Consider the following 20,496-nt stretch of genomic DNA (forward strand, 5'->3'; position numbering starts at 1 on the left):
AATAAAACTAAGATTGTAATGATTTATATAATAATATAAAGTTTTAAGTGATTACACTCAGTATACATAAAGTTGAAAAAATCCTTTTGCTGAGATATTTTTTTTTTTTTTGTAACAATTTGTCACTATAATATAAGTTACAATAAATTTGGTTTTTATAGTTTCAGAAACAATAAAACGGAATGGTTTTGTACTTAAATAATAGTTACAAACTTTTAAATATTATTATTAAAATGTTTTTAAATAGATGTTGAGTAAATGCTCTACAAAATCCACATGAAATTCAATTACTTTATTTTTAATTAATTCTGGATCATTTAAACAGCCATACCTATTTAAACTTATTTTATTTCATCCTAAAATTAATGATTTTAATTACTTTAATAAACATAGCAATATTTATTACCAATTTCCTTAAAAAAATTAAAATTAGGTTAATTATTGATTATCTAGAAAAATTGACTCTGTATTTCAATATTTGAAATGTATGTGTTAAATTAGATTTAAATGATAAAGAATTGCATTAAAAAAAAAAAAAAAAAAACGATTCTATGTGAAAACAAATCTGTCAACTTTTATTGTGTGATACATTTATAGTTCTATTAAATCAGAATGAATTGATTTTTATATATATGTATTTATATATTAAATAGTAATTATTTTCTATAAAATTACCTTTTGATATTAACTTGTATAAGTCTGTATTGACTTACTATAAATCAGTGTTAATTAGTTAGTAGTACATATAAATAAATGTGTAAAAAAAAATTAAAATATTAGGACTGTAGTAATAATATTTTGTGAAAAAGTATAAATGAGAAGAAATTTTAAATTATCAAGTATAAAGTAATAAAGAATAAAAGTATTAATTGTTCGTATTGAAAAATTGATTGAATTTTAATCATTATATTAAGCAATATTCATATTTTTTTTCTTAATGACATTGGTCAATTTAAATCTGAATTGATTGACCTGATATGATTGTTGTGACATCGGCTATCTTGTGAAAACCAATTATTCTTGATTGTTTTCTAGGACTGAATGCTTCTTTGGTGAGATAATGTTAATATTTTAAACCTGAGATTCAAAATAAATGAAGGTATATTATAATATTATTTACAAATAATATTTAATTTGAATCAATCATGAAAAATTAAACAAAACAGTTTTAAATCAGTCAAAAATTCATCTATAAGCAGTAAGTAGGTATTTAAATACATAATCCGTAATCATATTCAAATTTAAATATTCCGTATAATTTTGCATATATTATGTAACATAGAGATAATGTAATAATATTTTATTATAATTTTTATTGTTTAATTTATATGGTTTTAATTACTGTATATGCTATATATGTTTTAGTAAGGGTTTTATGTAGATAACAATATTATTTTCAAATATGTTTTACATTAAGCAGTTTATGTTTTATATGACATATGCATTAATATTCTGTAAATGGTGGGCATTAAAATAAATTATTTTTACTATCAAAAATTGCGTTCAAAACTATTTTTGTTTAAATAATTATTTAAAATGTGTAATTTAGTTTAGTTAAGTTACACTTCAAATAATATTGATTACATTTTAAAGATGGTTAAATTCACAATCAATATGATACACTAAATTTATCAAGATTAATATAAATAATAACGATACCTACTGATATTATATTCAAGATTTTTTTCAAACACATTTTTTTAACATTTTTTTTTTTTTTTTTTTTGTTGGATTGACAGTTAACAAGAGGCATTAAGAAAAAGACATTTAAATTTAAACAATGTTTTCCTGAGTCCATTAGTTTATGTTCAAATACAATATATTATATATTTATACGTACTATAATATAATTTTTGAAGTAAAGAAGTTAATTAAATTAAAAATGAAGAATGGATAGAACTAAATAAAAATCTTAAAAAAATAAAAACTTTTTCCTGTAACCCCTGTGGTTTTACAAACTGGAAAGTCTTTAAGTCTTCAGAAATACAAACTAATATGTTTGTGTTTTTATTACTTTTTTCCTCTAAATCAAGAACTTTAAAAACAAAAAAAACCTAAATTATATAAAATTCAGTAAGTACGATACTAAAATGTTAAAATATATTAAGATTCAGTTTAAAAATGAATACATTATTCTATATATATTATAACTCAAAAAAAAAGAAAAAAAAATCAATACAAATTTAATATTTTAATAATTTTTTACAGCATGACTAATCATCATTTAGTATATAAAATTAATATCTTTATCATCAATAGCTAATATGTATAATGAAATAACAATGCATCAAAATCTTACAATTATAGTATGGTTTTGGAATTTTTTCTCAAAATTTGAAAATATAATATACACGCATATATATATATATAAATATATATTAATTTATACAGCTGTAATAAAATCAAATAAAAACCGGTCATACTTATGACTTGTATGGTTTACAAAGCTGTCAGTTGCTAGTTGTTGCAGATTTTCTGTTGAAGGTCATCATATAATTTTTCTAAATCACTATACTTGTACAAATTTTAAAAAACCCTTGTAAATGGAATTATGATTATGAATAATATTATTCACATAAGCTTTAAAACTCGATTTCCTTGTTTCCGTCAACATCCTTGTCAGCACAGAGCAGCAAATTATAGGATTTAAAAAAATAATAATAAATGTATGGTTTTAGCGTGACCCTTTTGTTTTGTTTAGTGAGATAATGTCAACAAATGTATTATAGCATGTACGCACGAACACAAAATTTTATACAAATATTTACACAATCTGAGCAATATAATAAATTAAACTGATACATTTTATAAATTATAATCGCAGTTAGAACTAGATTATGCATTTACGTTATTTATTTTTTTGTTTTGAACGTAAAATAGTGTAGTTCTTTTAATATTTACTGGAATAAAAATATTTAATTCGTGTTGTACTTGAAATGGTTGGTGTACAATTAATTACAAAATAAACGGTAGGTAAATATTATAATTTATAACTGGGCTGGCCCGTGCATACACGATAACATATAATAAACATATGATTTTGAGTTTGAAAATATACATGGATCTGTTAAATTTCGGTTACATAAAATAGGTCACAGTTCTATAAAAATAAAATATATTTCACTCGAACCTGTTATATACTCTTTAGGCATTAGTTATTTTTAATGATCTATCGGTTTTCAATAGACTTAAGTGATTAAATGGTTTAGCTTAAAAGTTTAAAATGTTCGATAGTGATAATAGCTATAGAAATAATTATTCGTAACTGCAGTAGTAAATTAATCACAAAAAATTAGAAAACGTTTTTTGAGTAACATGAATTGTAGTTTAACCTAAGGGTTATTTAATTAATGTGAAGTATGTAAGCACTATGCAACAAGCTAAATTAAGTTTAAATTTGTAAATTTAAAATGTTTTTATTTTGATTGTAAAACATGTCAAAATACAACTAGAGATGGTACTAGACATTTTAAGCTCAGCTTTTTCCTCAACCTGCGACCAATGGTTTAACATTTATTCATTCTATATTTTAAATTATCTTTGTCTCGACGTACATATATCGCTAAAAAACGGTAAATTATAATTAATTGATTAATAGGCTTACTGAGTTATAATATATTGAGTGAAAAATCAGTCTAAAAATTGTTTAATTTAATTTTTTTTTTTACAATGAAAGACCAATGACCAATAAAATATGTTTATTTTTTTATATAAACTATAATTTATTTATAATAATTAAGTTAATTAAAAAAAAATATTTCAAAATATATAAAATCAATGTGATTAATATAATAATGATAAATACTGTTCAATTTCTCAACCTTTTCTAGTACTAAGAAAATTATTAAGTATACATAAAATTTTCTTTTATAAATAAGATAATAGAAAACATAATTTTAAAATTAATATTATAATTATCGTTTTTTATCTTGGATTTGAAATATTTGAAAAATATATCTATTAAAATTGTCCGTTAATAATAAATTAACGATAATAAATAGGTAAGTGTAATTATTCGATATTTATAAACTTGATATCAAAATAGGTAGTCTAACTAGAATTAATAAATTTTCTAGAAGTAATTGGTCAAATAATAATTATGTACATTTAAAGTTGAAATAAATTCAAATTTTACACTCTTCAAAACAATCAAATTGTATGGATTTTCATTTTTTTTAAATAGTAAAAAGCAGAAAAATATCATAATATTTTCAAATCCATAGTATCTTCTTGATTTTCTTTATTATTTAATAAGCATTAAAACTAAAAAAAAATACTGGTTTTAAATTTGTATTTAAATTATTTGTACCCCATATAAAAATACATTTTTTTTTTAAATTAATATATTTTATTATAAAATTGTTTATATTTTAGTTTATAAATATTATGACTGTAGATTTATTTCTATCTACCAACTTATATACATATGTCATATACATCGTATATGCTAATAGATACATAGAAACGTAATGCTTAAATGTATAGCTTCGTTATTTTATCGTTCAAAAAGCTAAATAGTGAAACATTCAAAACTCATTATTATTATGTTGAATATGTTTATTTTCCAATAGTAAATATTTATAAATGTATATTTAATGTTATAAAAATATATTATTTATATTATACGTCATAGTTACAATTGTTATCATTTTCACTATGTTACCTACGCTATAATTGTATAACCATTTGTCATTCAGTTTATGTAATTTTAACTATAATGATAACGCAACAGCTTAAAATATTTTGACATAACGTTTTAAAATATTAATAACCATAGTTATTATTGAATTATTATGTATTAAAAACATGTTTTATACTCAATAATAAACATTTTTATTCAATTTTATTAATTTATTAAATATGAATATGCATTCAATTTTAATATTGAAATTTAATTTCATGTCATTCCCATGAAAGTGTTATTGTTGTCATTTTTCAAGTAAACTAGTAACGTAGATATATTATGTGTGCGTTAACAAATAAATGTATACAGATTAAAAATAAAATATTAGATTCATATTTGTTTGCACTTGGAATAACTTGAAATCATATACGGTTAAGCATTCAGTGCTAAATGGAGATTGTAATAATACCATTGATTTTAGAATAAACTAAAGAATATATATTTAGTATATGCTCATCAATTTAATAATTTAAAAATACATTAAAACGTTGTATGTTATAAATATATTCTAGTTATAACTATTTTTTATAATGCATGTGGTTGGTTTCTTATCACATGGGTAGCAATTGTATTTGTGTATAAATAGTATGGTTAATATGTTATTTTGAACAGAAATAGGTTCTCAAATTTGCATAAGCAAACTCATGATTTATTGGAAATTTTTTTTTTTAAATATTATTGTTCCAACTTTTAATTATTACAATAAAAAAACTGTAAATGAATATTTTTTGATAATTTTGTAAAGAAGTTTTAATTATGGATTCATTATGCTTTATAATATTATAATATTATTTAAAATAAACGTAACAACGTGTATGTTTTACCTTTAAATTAGGTTATATTTGGTGTATAACAACTTGAATCTTAAGTTCCTATTAAATTCTTTGTAATTAATGAGTTTGACTATATTTCCTTTTAAAATTAAATAGTGAAATATCATATTAGGTATTGTAGGGTGTTAAATTGAATAAACATTTTTATAAATAGCTAATAAAATAACAGAGTTTTATAGTTTTATACTACCCACTAATACTACTTATTGATGAAAAATATTAGAAGATCGACACGAATTGAAACGGTGTACACTTTTAGCTTGTAGAAGTTTCTAATAAAAAACTCAAACAGCTTTACAACATCACGTTTCCTTTTACTGTGATTTTTTTCAATAAAATATACAAAGAGAAACAGCGGAGAGCTGTACCTAGCTAAAGGGTCTAAACAGGCAATCAGCACGGTGGGTGTCCGGAAAGCCTAACCTAATACTTACAGTATCAAATAGTTGCTTATATTTTATAGTATTGATGTAATGGCTATAAAGTTCGAAAGTTCGGAGGTCAGGGAACGAAAACTTTTGAGCAGGCTCGTCAGGTTGATAATGCGTTTGTGGTCCTAAAAATAGTATCTTTCATTCGTTGCATTGATGGATAAGCCACCGTAGATGAAAGGTATTTAGACCCCCGGATTTCTCTTTATGCGCCGCTGGTGACATGATCGATTAGCTATGGACATAACCATGGGCAGTTGTTTAGTCGTCTTGAGTCTTCATAAGTCTTTAGTTTTGCAGTACAATGTGTATGGTCGAAAAGTTGAAGACAAAGTGAAGTGATAACCACAGGTATTTATATTAAGTGACCCTCCTCGTACGCACATTATGATTGGTGTATACGCCAAAGTTTGTTACTTGGAAGCCACATAAACTGCACATGTTTCCATATGTGTTTAAATGGTTATCGTTCGTCATACTGTTATTTTACGTGTCATGGCTTTGCTAGTTTTTTGGTGTTGTATATGATGATTAAGATAGATTCTGTTACAGAATGTTACTTTATACATTAGATGAAATTGTTTTTTGTTAAATTAACAACATGTAGGTAATTTATTATAATTTAATATGACGTTGAAACAGTACGGCTGTATATCGTACCTTCGCAAAGGATTTAACTCATACATGTTTTGTCATCTTGACGGGATTGTTTATAATAATATATTTAAGTTTTCATTGTAACGTTGTACCTCACCATAATGTCCAAGAAATAGAGAATGCAAAATGAAAGGAATATCTAAATCGAGATAAGGCAACGTAATACAGATCTCAGATCAAATACAGTGGAATACGATTAAATGTGTAACTTATTGAAGGTGCAATAATTGATCGTGATATCGTAGTTAGTTCTTCAAAGTTGTTTTTGTCATCTGCTGATATGAATTCTTTGAAAAAACGTTGAACATAGTTTGACTTAAGCATCTGGTAAAAAGTGACGAATACTAGATGACCACTAGACAGCTATAGCTATTGTTGAATAGTTTACTTGATTAGCCGGTGGACAGAAGCAATGTTCATCTATTAGATATTTTTCTGAAGTTAATTCGATTTTGAAAAATCAATATTTTTAATAATAAGAATATGTTTGGTTTTTAAAAATAAATGAGTTAATTTTTATTTGCTTTCGTGTATATATTCCAGACGAAGCACCTAGACGGAGTATTCAAACGAAGGTTAGGTATATAAATCGTTATAATATGACTTTCTGTTTCATTGTTTTTCATTTATTATTATTTTTACATCATTACGATATTTCAAATTTTGCCATTGTGGTAATTCTCCCAAATTTAAGTATTGATTTGTTTTCGTGCTCAATCCAGCTCAATCATTGAATCGTTAACAAAACTAATTGTACTTTCTGTAATTCTATGTTGCTGACATTATAAATCTCCGTGCTTAAATGCGCTGCCTTTAATTTTGTGATTATGGTGTATCAACGTAACAGCATTCTTTAAACATAAATTTAAGTTTAATATTATTTACTATTACGTAAATATTATGTATCGTATAATATGTTATTTATTATACATATTAATTTTTTTTTTTTTCATTTGACATGATATCTACTTTACTCAAATATATAAAAAATAATGTATACCCTCTAATTTAGTTGACTTATGTTCAACTTATATACATACATATTTTATAAAAGTAGAGTGTATTATGTAATTTTTATTAATTAGAAAATGATGTCGTTTTTATTCTTATTCAAAAATAGAATGTTTTTATTCTGTTTTAGAAAATATTTTTAAATGAAAACAACTATAACTTAAAAATTGCAAACTTTTTAGTACTTTAATATTTTTATATACATAAAATCAATGGTCCCATAAGAAATATCAAGTTTTTTTTGAAAATATTCTTAAGTAATAATAAATATTAAAGATTATTGTAAAATAACAATACAGAATTACTTAAATTATCACGTACGCTACTATTTTTTTACTAAAAACCCTATAAGTTGAATATTTTTTTTAATCATATATTCATATATTATAGTTATCATATTAAATCACTAGCATATAGTATTATAATTATTTGAGTAGTTAAATTTACAAGTAACTTGTACTGTGTTAATTGACTGAACATTTATTCATGGTTAATCTATTTTCCGTTGAATACGATATTATTAAGAATTAATAATTCTGAGCAGACGATAGTCAGTAATTACAGAATTAATGTTACCTTAACATAACTATTCTAGATAAGCTGAAAACTAACCGTGGTGATTAGTACTTTATTGTTATAATTCTAAGTTGATTAAATATTTCGGATATGTTAATTGACTGAACAGAATATATGCGTGAACTGTGTATGCAAGTTTGGAGATTTTTGTAAAATATATACTAATCAAGATAAAAATATCCTGAAATATATTATAGAGTCATTATATTATATCTAATGGTGTTTATCGAGAACACAAACAATGTTTATTATGCTATAATTGTTAAATAATTTTTAATTTTAATTTTTTTTTACGTTGTTTTTAATCAGAGAAAGTAAGAATTATTTGGTTTTACTATGACGTGTATTTTCTTTTTTTTGAGCCTTTAAGTAGTATGACCAAAAATATCGGTGATTCATTTCTCTTCTCTTAAAATTAAAAACAGATTGCATTTTAAAGTAAGGTTTTCTAAATACTATCGGAACAGAACTTTTTATAATGTTTTTCGTTGAAAGTAATGTATTATGTTAAGTAATAAATGCAAGATGGCACAATATAATATCGTTTTATTAATGGCACTATATAACAATATTTTAGCTAGGTATCACATACAATTAATCTATTACAAAGTTTAAGATATGTATCCATATATTTTTAAACATTTAAAACACATTTGTATATACCCCAAAATCAAACTTATAAATATATTTTATATTATTTAACTTACCTATAAATTTGAAAATAATTACACATTCTCGACAAAATAAATATTATTTTAAATTCATATTCAATAATATTATGTATAAATGAATAATTATATTTCCAAACTTTACCGGTTATATAATTTTTACTATTTACTATTAGGGTTCATATTAGAGTTAAATTTTTAATAAAATACATTTCAAAGTAAAACTAAATGATATTTTAAAATATGAATTTAATTGAATGTATAATATATATTAATACAAATATTTAATCGTTTTCGTCCTATTAAAACGATATAAAATAATTATTCCCACGTTTGTTTAAATTGAATATAAAAGTTTTTGTGGTAAAATTATTACATTTTTACACTTTATCTACATATTTTGCATTTAATTATATTAAAAGACACGTGTAACACATTTGGGGGACTAAAAAAATTTGGAATATAATTTTGTGTTATATCAACTTTGCATAGCTGTCCAGTGTATTATCGTTGCTCTTTTTTTACCAAATTTGATTTCTTTTTTATTCTGGATCTTGTACTGTTATCTTACATCAAGTATTCACTAAAATATTAATTTATAATAATAATTAATAAATGTTAATATTGAAATAAAAAATATTTTTATGTATGTATTTGCTGATTATTAAAAAAATTAATTACTCAATTTTTCATAAACTTATAGAATCAAAAATAGGCTTATAACATAATTCATGATGAACTTTTTTATTGTAAAAAAATCAAATAATTAGATTAATTGTTTCAGAAAAAATGCCTGACTAAGATTTCAATTTTCACATCTATATATTATATATAATATATGTATAGAGATAGATAGATAAGCATGCAATATTTGCTACGACAATCGTTATTTACATATGCCCATTTCCACATGCCCGTCTAACAAGACTCGCATTGTTATTGTTAATAAAAACATTATTGATATGATGTATATTTTTAACAGTTGTATTTATTAATTATTCCAGTAATTTATATATAAACTGTTAAAAAATGTATTATATTATGTAATACAATTATATGGTGCCTAAGTAATATTATCGAGTTATGAACTAAATATAAACCGTATTCAAAGAATTTTTACTTATTTTATTTTAAATCGCGAAGGATTACTGACTGTTGTTCTTCATTGCACAAGTTCATGTGGACATAACTTATGTTATACTAGTATAATATAATATAATTATTTATAATACTATATACTTTATTATAACTGAAAAAATTATCAAATTTAAATACTAAACAATTAACACTGTACATTAGTTACTGTATTAAATAAAAAAGTATATATTTAAAAAAATTACAGGTAATTTTATAAGCCAAAAGTCTATAAAATAACATTATAAAACAAAACAAAAGTATAAAATAAAATTTTATCTCCAAATCATTATTTAAAATTAAATTATTTTATAGTCTCACTAAAATAATCTAATGAAAACTCGATGAAAAAATTTTAATTATTTTCTTTAGATATTAAGAAACTTAAAAAAAAAAAAAATGTATAATGCTATTAATCCGAAAAGCTCATAATCACTACATATAAAATTTTCACCTCTAACTTTTTTACATTATATTATTGATTTTTAATAATTGTATCGTATTTATAGGTATTTTTTAATTTTTGTACTAACGAGTAACGATGCTATAGTGAAGTAAAAAAATTAAATTAAAATAACATTCTTTTAATTATTAAAATACTTTAAATATAATTTTTGTTTATATACACTTTAAATTAATATGCATTTTATTGATATCGGAAATTAACAAAAGTCTGAATCAAGTGAATTATACTAGATTTTTTTCTGCTACAAAAATCTGATAGACGGAAAACGATGACTATATTATACAAATTGAAGCTTTTTGTATTGACATATATAAATATTTAGTTTTTTTATTATTATTATTATTTTATTCATGTATATCAAATTCTTAATATTCTAAAAATTAATAGAAATAGAGCAATATATGTAAAAAAAAAAAAAATGATTTTTACTGATAAATAACACTGAAAATATTCAAAGAATAGCCTAGGAATTAGTAAATATAACAACGCAATAATATTATGTTTAATATTTGTACTAAAACTAAACAGTTTTGGAGGCTGGAGTAATGTATGTTTATTTTTGGTTAGACTGGACTCTTTATAGAATTATTTACAATCCAAATAATTTGAGTTACGAACGCATGAAAACAAAATAAAATTGTTGCTAATTTCAAAAGTCATGTATTTAAATTTTTCATTTATCATTATAAAATGGTTTTATATAAGTAATTAAATTTCTTTACATTGTATTGAAATATTTATCTTATAGCGTTCAAATAACATAATTATAATATCATTTGTTTATTGATATAACAAGTGAAATACCATTATTGAATACATGTTTGTAAATTATCAGGATGCTTAATTTAATTAATATTCTGTGTAAAAAATAAAATATACTTTTTATAGATTTTTTCAAAATCTAGCAAAAAACAAAAAAAATTATTTTTTTTGCCAAAATGCAAATATAATTGAAGAAGTTAAAATTTAAACAATATTGTGTATAAATAACAATGATAATTATTTTGTTTTAATTTAAAAACATTATTCACGGGAAGTTAACAATTTTGCGTATTTTATTATTATACCTTTTTCTATATAAAATAACGTTTTTAATTTATTTTAAGGTATTATCTATCTACGAGTACACTATTAACCTAATTTTAATCATTTATGTTATTAACAGGAAGATGAAAATTTCGTTTTGAATTACATAAGTTAATATAATATCATATTTACAATAACTAAATACTAACAATATGATAAACGCAATATTTTTGGATAAAAATTTATTAACCTACCGGAATACTAAAAGTAAAATAAATTGCTTTAGCTATATGTATCAAAGTACATAATATCATGAAATATACTTGGAGATAAAGGCTGTCTCCACTCAGAATCTGTTTTTATGTATGATAATATATTACTGAATTAAAATTTTACACACCCATAAAAGTAACCCACTCGACCTATTAGCCTACCTTTTTTACCATGGGTTTTTAAGTAAATATACGCGTCACAAGAAGATTTGTTATTTGGAATTTCTAAAAGTAATGCAAATACATTTTAAATTAGTAAATCCTCGTGGGGAAACTTATATATAACTTGTTTTATACTCATAAATTGTTATTTGATACTAAATTTATGTTGAGCAAACTATCAGAGTACCTAGATACATATATACTTAACTTTTTTTTTTATACAATGACAATAACACTGTAAAATAAATATTCATTAAGCATTTAAAAAAAATAAATAAATACAATCAAATGTAGGAGATAAAACTAAGTTAAACAACAAGTAACAGTTAAAAAAATACAACGAATAACTTGCTTTTACTATATTGAAGATTTTTAGTTTTATATGATTAAATTCATCATTTATGTCTATGTATAATTTGTCTTACACGTTTATATTATTTTGAATATTTATTCTGAATTAATATTATTAAAAGATTGAATTAATTTTTGTCAATAACATTGTTGTTCGGTACCAAATTCCAAAATATGGTAATACACACATCTCGGTCAAGAGACTTCGCTGATAAGACAGAGAAACGTCTAGACGGACCCTACTCCCCCGCCGTTGTATAGCTCGAACAAAAGCATAGTTTTTAATATTTTTAGCCTTCTCCAGCCCATCGTCGTCATTGTATGACCGTTGTTTTTTACACGCGTCGCGTCGCCATTTTTAGTCATCGGTGGCACATGGTTTTAATGCAAGTGTTGTGTCTTAACGTATTACGATATTTTATGTGTTAATTGTTTTCATACGGGTGCATTCAATTATTTTTTTATCGCGCGCGGATGCGAATTTATTGATGCACGGGCACCAACAGGATCAACGGGATCCATTGTCGATGCGTCGGGCATTCGACTTGTATTTTGATTGTTCTCAGTTATTTAATATTATATTTGCGGTCCGATCTTCATCGTGTGGGTCACGGAAGCTGAACAATCTATGTACAGTAAAAAAAAAAAAACATCAGTGAAAAATGTATTAAAATTACTGGTAAATATATACTTGTAAATTTACTACACCCATTTTTCGGTTCATTATATATCTACTTGTATAATTTACTTCTTATTATAATACATATTTAAACTTAAAACATTAGACAGAAAAAATACTAATATTCCGAGTTCTAACATACCATAAACGAAACTTAAAATTCTGTAACCTAAATGAAAGCAAAGTCTTAGTTTTAATATTATGTACTCGTAGATTCTTTATAAAAAAAATCTGATGAATGACTATTATTATAATCGTATAATTTGTATTATAACATACATAAATTATTCACTATGTTCTACAATATATTATTTCTATCAATAAAAATAAAAGGTAATAATAATATAATAATCTTATAATAGTTAGCAAAAAGCAATTCAAATAATTATTTCATTAGTAAAAAAATGAATGAATTGTGACAATATTGAGAAAGAAAAAAAATATATACTCTTAAAAATTAAGTCTAACTTTATTATTTAGATTAAAGCTTTATTTTACGTAGATACGTTTTGATATTAAATACATTTTAAGACGAAAACCCAAATCTTAACTAGATACACATTAATCTTACACCGGTCTTTATTATAAATATTTTAATCGTTTAGACTATGCAATAACGAGAATAACAATATTCAACTATTATTTCAGTATTACATTTATTATTTTATTAATATTATGGATAGCGTGATCTACTGAAATATTACACAATTCAACAATTCAGAATTTAAATAATAAAACATGTATAAAATAAAACATGATTCTGGTTCTTGTTAGAGAGACTTTGGTGGAACAGCGGACTTTTCGAAATATCTTTATATTCGCCGCAAAGACAAAATTATAAAGCTGAGTTGAAATAAATTACTAATTAGTCATTAGTATATTTCCTATTGTAAAAATTGTTATCTTAAGTAAAATTGTTTATTGTAATAATATCAATTTTACGATTAGGTGATTAACAATTCAATATTACAGTGATTTAAAAAAATCTATAAAACTAGAGATTTAAAAAAAAAAAATAAAAAATAGAAATCTCTCCAGTAAATCTCTTTATTTTTTTTATATTAACTTTTTTTAATAATTATAACAATGTTCTGAAAATATTTATTTTATGAAAAATAAAACTTTAATATTCGAACAAAAGTGTATTTTTTGTATTGTTTAAAACAATTAAAATATTCTATGATAGTTATAAATAATTATTAAAACAAGTTTTACATTACTTAATAACTATTTTTTTTAAATACATCTAAAACACAACTATGAATTTCTGATACTTCCATATCTTTTATTAGGTATATCTTTGGCAAATTTACTCATTGGTTTTTAAAAAATAGAATAAAATATTTTATTTATATAGTTAGGGATTTTATATGATATTTTTTATATTTAAAATCAATTTTTAATAAATATTTTTATTTTTATTTCATTTACTGTATTTTGATTTAAAACTTAGTGATTTTTTTAAATATATTTGTCTTATACAATTTTTAAATTTTTTTGAACGATATTATTAAAAATCTCTATTTATAAAAATATAAATTATGTACTTAAATTAAATTTATTATTATATACGAGTGGTATTCCTAATAACATATTATTGATATACCTAAATAAATAATAATAATTTCTTAATATTGAATGATGTTATAATAAATATAATATTAGATTATAAAAAAAAGTTATAAACTGCATTTATTAAGTATATTATAATCAGTATTAGTAATCAAAAAATGAATATGTATTTTACTTTTATGGGATGAATTACAATATACTGAAGTAATGAACGTACATGAGTACCCGTATGCTCAATAATAATTGTATAGTAAACATATTTTTACATAATAATTATTAATACATGACATAATATTACCAATTGGAATGTGATAAAGTATTTATTTTTATATGTGTTTCTGTCATCACTATTTTGAGTAGTAAAAAAATAATAATGCTTTGATTTTTACTTTTGGTAGGAAATTGAATTTATTTTTAGCCCCTAAAAGTACCAAACACAATTTATTGTAAAATCAATACATTCATCGCTCTGCTCAAAATCTAAAACAATATATTATTAAATATACCTATTGATAGAGGCTGACAGACCGTCTCCGCTTAGAATCGTTTTTGATGATCATTGCATTTCAATTGAATTCATCCATTACGTGACTCGCTAGACGTCTACACTCCTATTATATAACAAGAAAAATATCCACTTGGTTGAACGACTTTTTAAATTGTGACTATTGGTTTCTTTTTGGTTTATTTTTTTTTAATTTAATAGGTAATTTAAACATTCAAAATACAATATCTAAACACACTGAATAACTTCGTAAACAACTTACTTATTTTGTGGTTATATTCTTTATGTTTCAATTACGTGATGTTTATTTAGTACTCGATTCAAATGTTGTTTACTTTATAATATTGTACTTTACATTTCTAATAACATTCTGAACGTTTTTAAAAGACCATTATATAATATATTATAATCATTTTCTTGAAAGTGTTAACGTTTTGGTTAGTGAATTTTCATATATTATCTTTGTTTACAAAATTGTTGTTGAATTAGTATATTTTTGAATGATAAATAATATATATCTTTAACGACGTACTTTTTTTTCCAATAGCACAATACATCAAATTGTAAAAAATAGGCAAACGAATTAATAGCTGCTATATATATATGTTACGGTAAATGATGTTAAATGGAAATTAACGTTATTCACCGGTTATTAACGTTATTTACCAAATATATAGGTAATTATCGTTATAAACTGGATAATCACGTTAATGACCAAATACACAGGTAATTGATGTTATAAACCAGATAAGCGCATGAATCTCAAATACTACAATTTGAAAAATTATGTAAGTACCCAGATATTTTTAAAAATAGAATAAATGCATTATTATTTTTTATTTATTTTTACAAGTTTTACTTCCATGACATTTAATGTAACATAATTTTTCAGCCCCAAGGTAAGCACAATGCTTATTATTATTACAACTAGTCTTGCAATGACAACGCTGGTACCTTCGAGGGCTCGCAACTGAATTATTACTAGCTACTTCCCTCAGTGTCAACTGTCTACCATCTGCTAATTTTATCACATTGTCCATGTCTAATAGATTTTATTTGCAAACAGCTATTTTTGGCATGTGAAATAATACAGTGGATTCCGCTTAATGTGGCCACCGGTTAATATGGGCATCCGCTTATTGTGGGCAAACATGTCTGGTCCCAATACAAATGTATATTAACAATGTCAAATAAAACCGCGTAATATGGACACTCGATTCGGTTTATGTGGGCAATTTTTTTTATCATAGCGTTAGAATATACACATAAGTATTTAAAAACGATTAATTTAATCGGGTTCCGTCGTATCTATGAGATTGTGTTTATCGAAAGTAATAAAAATCATTACCATTCAAATAAACAAATTTCGCCAAAGAGAGGCGAAAAAGTGCATTGATTTCTTGCAGAAGTTCTTCATGCAAGAGGGAAACGAAAATAGTCCGTCTGATAAACTTGAAGCGTGTGCCTATTTTGTCAACCAGATCCATACTAAACAGCTTAGACAACGAAAAATTACAACGTTTTGTATACCTTCTACATCCAAAGATTAATTTTATTTAATATATTATATGTATTTAGTTTTATTTATATATCTAGTAATTATTTAAAATTTTTTTCAATTATATGATAATACAAATATATTTTTTTATTATAATTTTTTTACTAATTTCGGTTTTTATGGGCAACCGCTTAATGTGGGCAAACAGGGCTGGTCCCAACGTGCCCACATTAAGCGGAATTCACTGTATTTAAGAAAACTATATTCCGTATTTATAAAATAATAAAACAAATTTTAATTTTAATAGTATATTTTTTCATTAAGAATTAACTTACAGAGTTTGTATAAATCATGTTCAACTTGAGTGACAACTAATAGTATATTTTGCATAGAACCACGAGCTCTATTAACGTTTGGTATAAATACACATACAGTTAAGCCTATTTCAAGCTGAGGAAACTTTTCTTTAGAAAATTTCATCATTTCCTCTCCTTATTTTTCTAAATTTTTTTTTGAATTTTTACATGCAATACAAATATTTTCTTGACAATCATCAAAAAAATATTTAAAATAATTTTCAAATATTTATATTTTAGTTTTATTTTTGTTATATTTAAAATTCGGAAATTTATCGTTAAATAATTAAAAAATATTTAAGTACCAAGTTCCGAATTTTTTTCTGCGATTTCTATGATTTAATTTCCGATTTTGTCTTCTTTGATGATTGGTTCTTTGGTTATTTTTTTAAATCTTCAGCAATAACCTCTTTTATTTTATAATCAGATCAAAATTTCCCAAATCATACGGTTATTAACGTTATTCACTAGAAAATAACGATAATTCCCACATTCGTAGGTAAATAACGTTAATAACTGGCGAATAACGTTAATTTCTGATATAACATCATTTACCGTAACATATATATATATATAATATTATAAATGGTTATGAAATTATATGTGCTTATATGTGTAAATAACAGTAAGTAATATTTTATTTGATAAAATTATTATAAATACTGTTTTAATATATAGTTTATTTTTAACAAAAATTAAAACAACCTACCATATTAATGTTAGAAAAAAATACTAATAACATTATAAATATATAATAAAATAAACTTAGAAATAAAGGCTGATAGACTTTTTTTTTGTATGCATGATTTATCATTGAATTCAAATTTAACACAGACGTAACAGTGATTTATTCAATGGCATGGTAAACTCGATACCACGCAGAGGTATACAGTAGAGCGGTTAACTACTTTTTCTCTCTTTTTTTTTTTGCTATTGACTTTATATCAACTTAAAATATGTTATTTCAATGCTAATATTAACTATAATTTATTTTTTATTAAAGTTTACTATAAATTATAATCATATAAATGTTGTTATATCGACAAGAAAAAAAAAAAATGGGATAATGATTTTTAAACTCCCACTATTTTACAAGAAACATCGTTCTTGCACAATTGACGTTAAATTATGCTTACTACGATAACTATATAGTGTTTTAGAAAATGTATTTAATCTTAATTGTTTAAATTGGATGATTATTAACATTATCTATGTTTTTATATCTATTTTATCAAGAAAATGTATAGTATTAGGTAAAACAAATTCGAATTGTTTATATTGTTCAGGGTAAAACGTAAAACAATATTATTATAACTATATACATTATACATATCATCATCCATTAATATGTATTGTAATTGTATAAAATATCCATAATATTATAAACACATACCTATAGATTGTAGGTGGATGATTTTTTTTAAATACAAAACTCCTAAAATACGATAAATTAAATTTCAAGAAAATAATAATATCTTGAAATGTAAATTTAACAATGGCTTTATCGTCTTAATTTACTCATTATTCATAGTTAAAATAAGAAGTTGTAACGGCCAAACTGTTAAGCATTTATTGAGTCTAACAAGATTTTGTTTGATGAAAAATATCTGTTATAAAAACAAAAACAAATTGAAAACAATCTAATGTTAATAATCATTATACATTATACATAACATATCTTATTTTATATAAAGACATATAGCCATTAATAATCGCACTATTACTTTTACTGTATTACAAAACTTAATAGTGTTACTATATTTTATATCTTGTTTCATATGAAGTAGTAGTAAAAAAAAATTGTCAGTATAAAGTAATTTATATAATTAATGTATATATATATTTTAATTTGTTTATAACTGTAAATATATTAATAGTCAGGTTTGTTGCTTTGTTTGCGGTACTCTGAATGACTCTAAAGCTAGTATAGTTTCATCAGTTGCATTACTGTGTATTTTTTGAATTAAAATTCTAACTGTCTGACGTGTTTGTCTTATAAATTTACTAAAATTATGTTTCCGCCCTTCTGTTGAATTTATTAGTATGAGTTTTATCATTTAAAATTACTTGTGAACGTTCTACAAATTATACATAACAAAAGGTGAGAATTTTACAAGTAATATTGTGTTACTCTGATTTTTTTTCTTCTATACTATTTCCATAACTTTATGTATATAGTAAAAGTAACCCATTAAAGATTCAGTTTCTATGGAATGATTTTCTCGAGTATTTTATACTATCTTTAGTATTATATCAGCAGTTAAAAACTCATGCTTTATTTTTATTTTTATAATTGTTTAATTATATTCAATGATAAAAAATAGCTCGAAAATAATAATTAAATAAAGTTAGCTAACTAAGCTGGTTTACAAATAATGTTGAAATAATATAGTATGCACTTACTATATTTGAACGCGCAGACTGACTATATGGTCGCTTTCTTAATACTGATATGAATAATTCAACACACACGCACAATTTATGATACTATTATAACTTGCCTCAACAAAACGCTATTTTTAAATATATTATTTGAATAATACAGTACATAATATAATAAACAAATTAACAGCATTCAGATAGTTCGTTAGTTTATATAACACAACGTGAACATTTTCAAATATACAGTTTGATAATAAAAAAAAATAAATAGCTTATTTTGATCAAAATATTTTTATAGTATAAAAATAACGAATATTTGTGTACATAATTTATTTTATACACAATTTTTGAATATGATGGTCATACAAATAATTTTAAAACGGCTCGCTCTAAAATCAGACGTAATGAACACTCTCAAAATTCTTTGGTAACTAAAATTCTTATTAATATTGTATCATTACATTTATTAATTTTTAAGGTGATAATATGCATGGTGTGTTTCCAATTTTCATAATTAATTATTTTGATATCGGCATTGACTATGTTATTATGGTGATTATCTTGATCATCATGTCTTTCAGAGTGGTTATAATAAAAAATATTTACCTAAACACCTATGTGATCATTCGTGAAAACTTATCATATTTTTAGTATAAGTATTTTAAACTGATTCTATTACAATTGAAACCTTTTTGGAATCCTTAATAAAACTAATTATTTTAGAATTTTTACGATTTTCTGATTTAGTTAGAATTTCATATTAATATGTTTTAAGTATTTTATTGGTTGTTAAAATTGTAGTATGAATTTAAAAACATATGTTATTACATATCTAATAGTCACATACAATACATCTTTTCTAAATAAATATTTAAAAATATACATTTATTTATTAAATAATATTATATATCATCGTCTTAAATTATTTCAGTTGTTTGACAATAATAATTAAAATGTTTAAGTAATAAATTACTCATTTATTATAAAAATAACGTGTATTAAAAATGATATAATAATATTAAAATTATATAATAATAAGTTAAGACATTAATATATTTCACATTAAAATATTTAATTTATTTTTTTTATATATCTACAATAACCAATTAGCTATTTAATCGTTAACTATTCCAAAAGTTTATGGAATACATTTATATTAAATAAGCCATTCCAAAAATGTAAAATAACACCACTGCTTCAAAGTCTAATTTACAATTAATACTCAATTGCATA

At 22.9% G+C, this 20,496-nt stretch overlaps 1 protein-coding gene across 4 annotated transcripts in view; it reads left to right on the top strand.

The window, feature by feature from the left end:
* LOC112596689 (probable G-protein coupled receptor CG31760) overlaps nt 1-20,496 on the top strand; it is a 127,674-nt gene that overhangs the window by 51,173 nt on the left and 56,005 nt on the right. The window contains exon 1 of one of the 4 annotated variants that reach the window (XM_025342456.1): nt 2,913-2,969. The exons of the other annotated variants lie outside the window; for them this stretch is intronic. The gene's annotated coding sequence lies outside the window, so the exon portion shown is untranslated. Of the gene's footprint in view, nt 1-2,912; nt 2,970-20,496 lie in introns of those variants that run through there. 4 annotated transcript variants of the gene reach the window in all.

The sequence above is a fragment of the Melanaphis sacchari genome, unplaced genomic scaffold (assembly GCF_002803265.2).
Source record: "Melanaphis sacchari strain LSU unplaced genomic scaffold, SCAv2.0 Contig33_pilon_pilon, whole genome shotgun sequence".
In the NCBI taxonomy this organism is placed as follows: domain Eukaryota; kingdom Metazoa; phylum Arthropoda; class Insecta; order Hemiptera; family Aphididae; genus Melanaphis; species Melanaphis sacchari.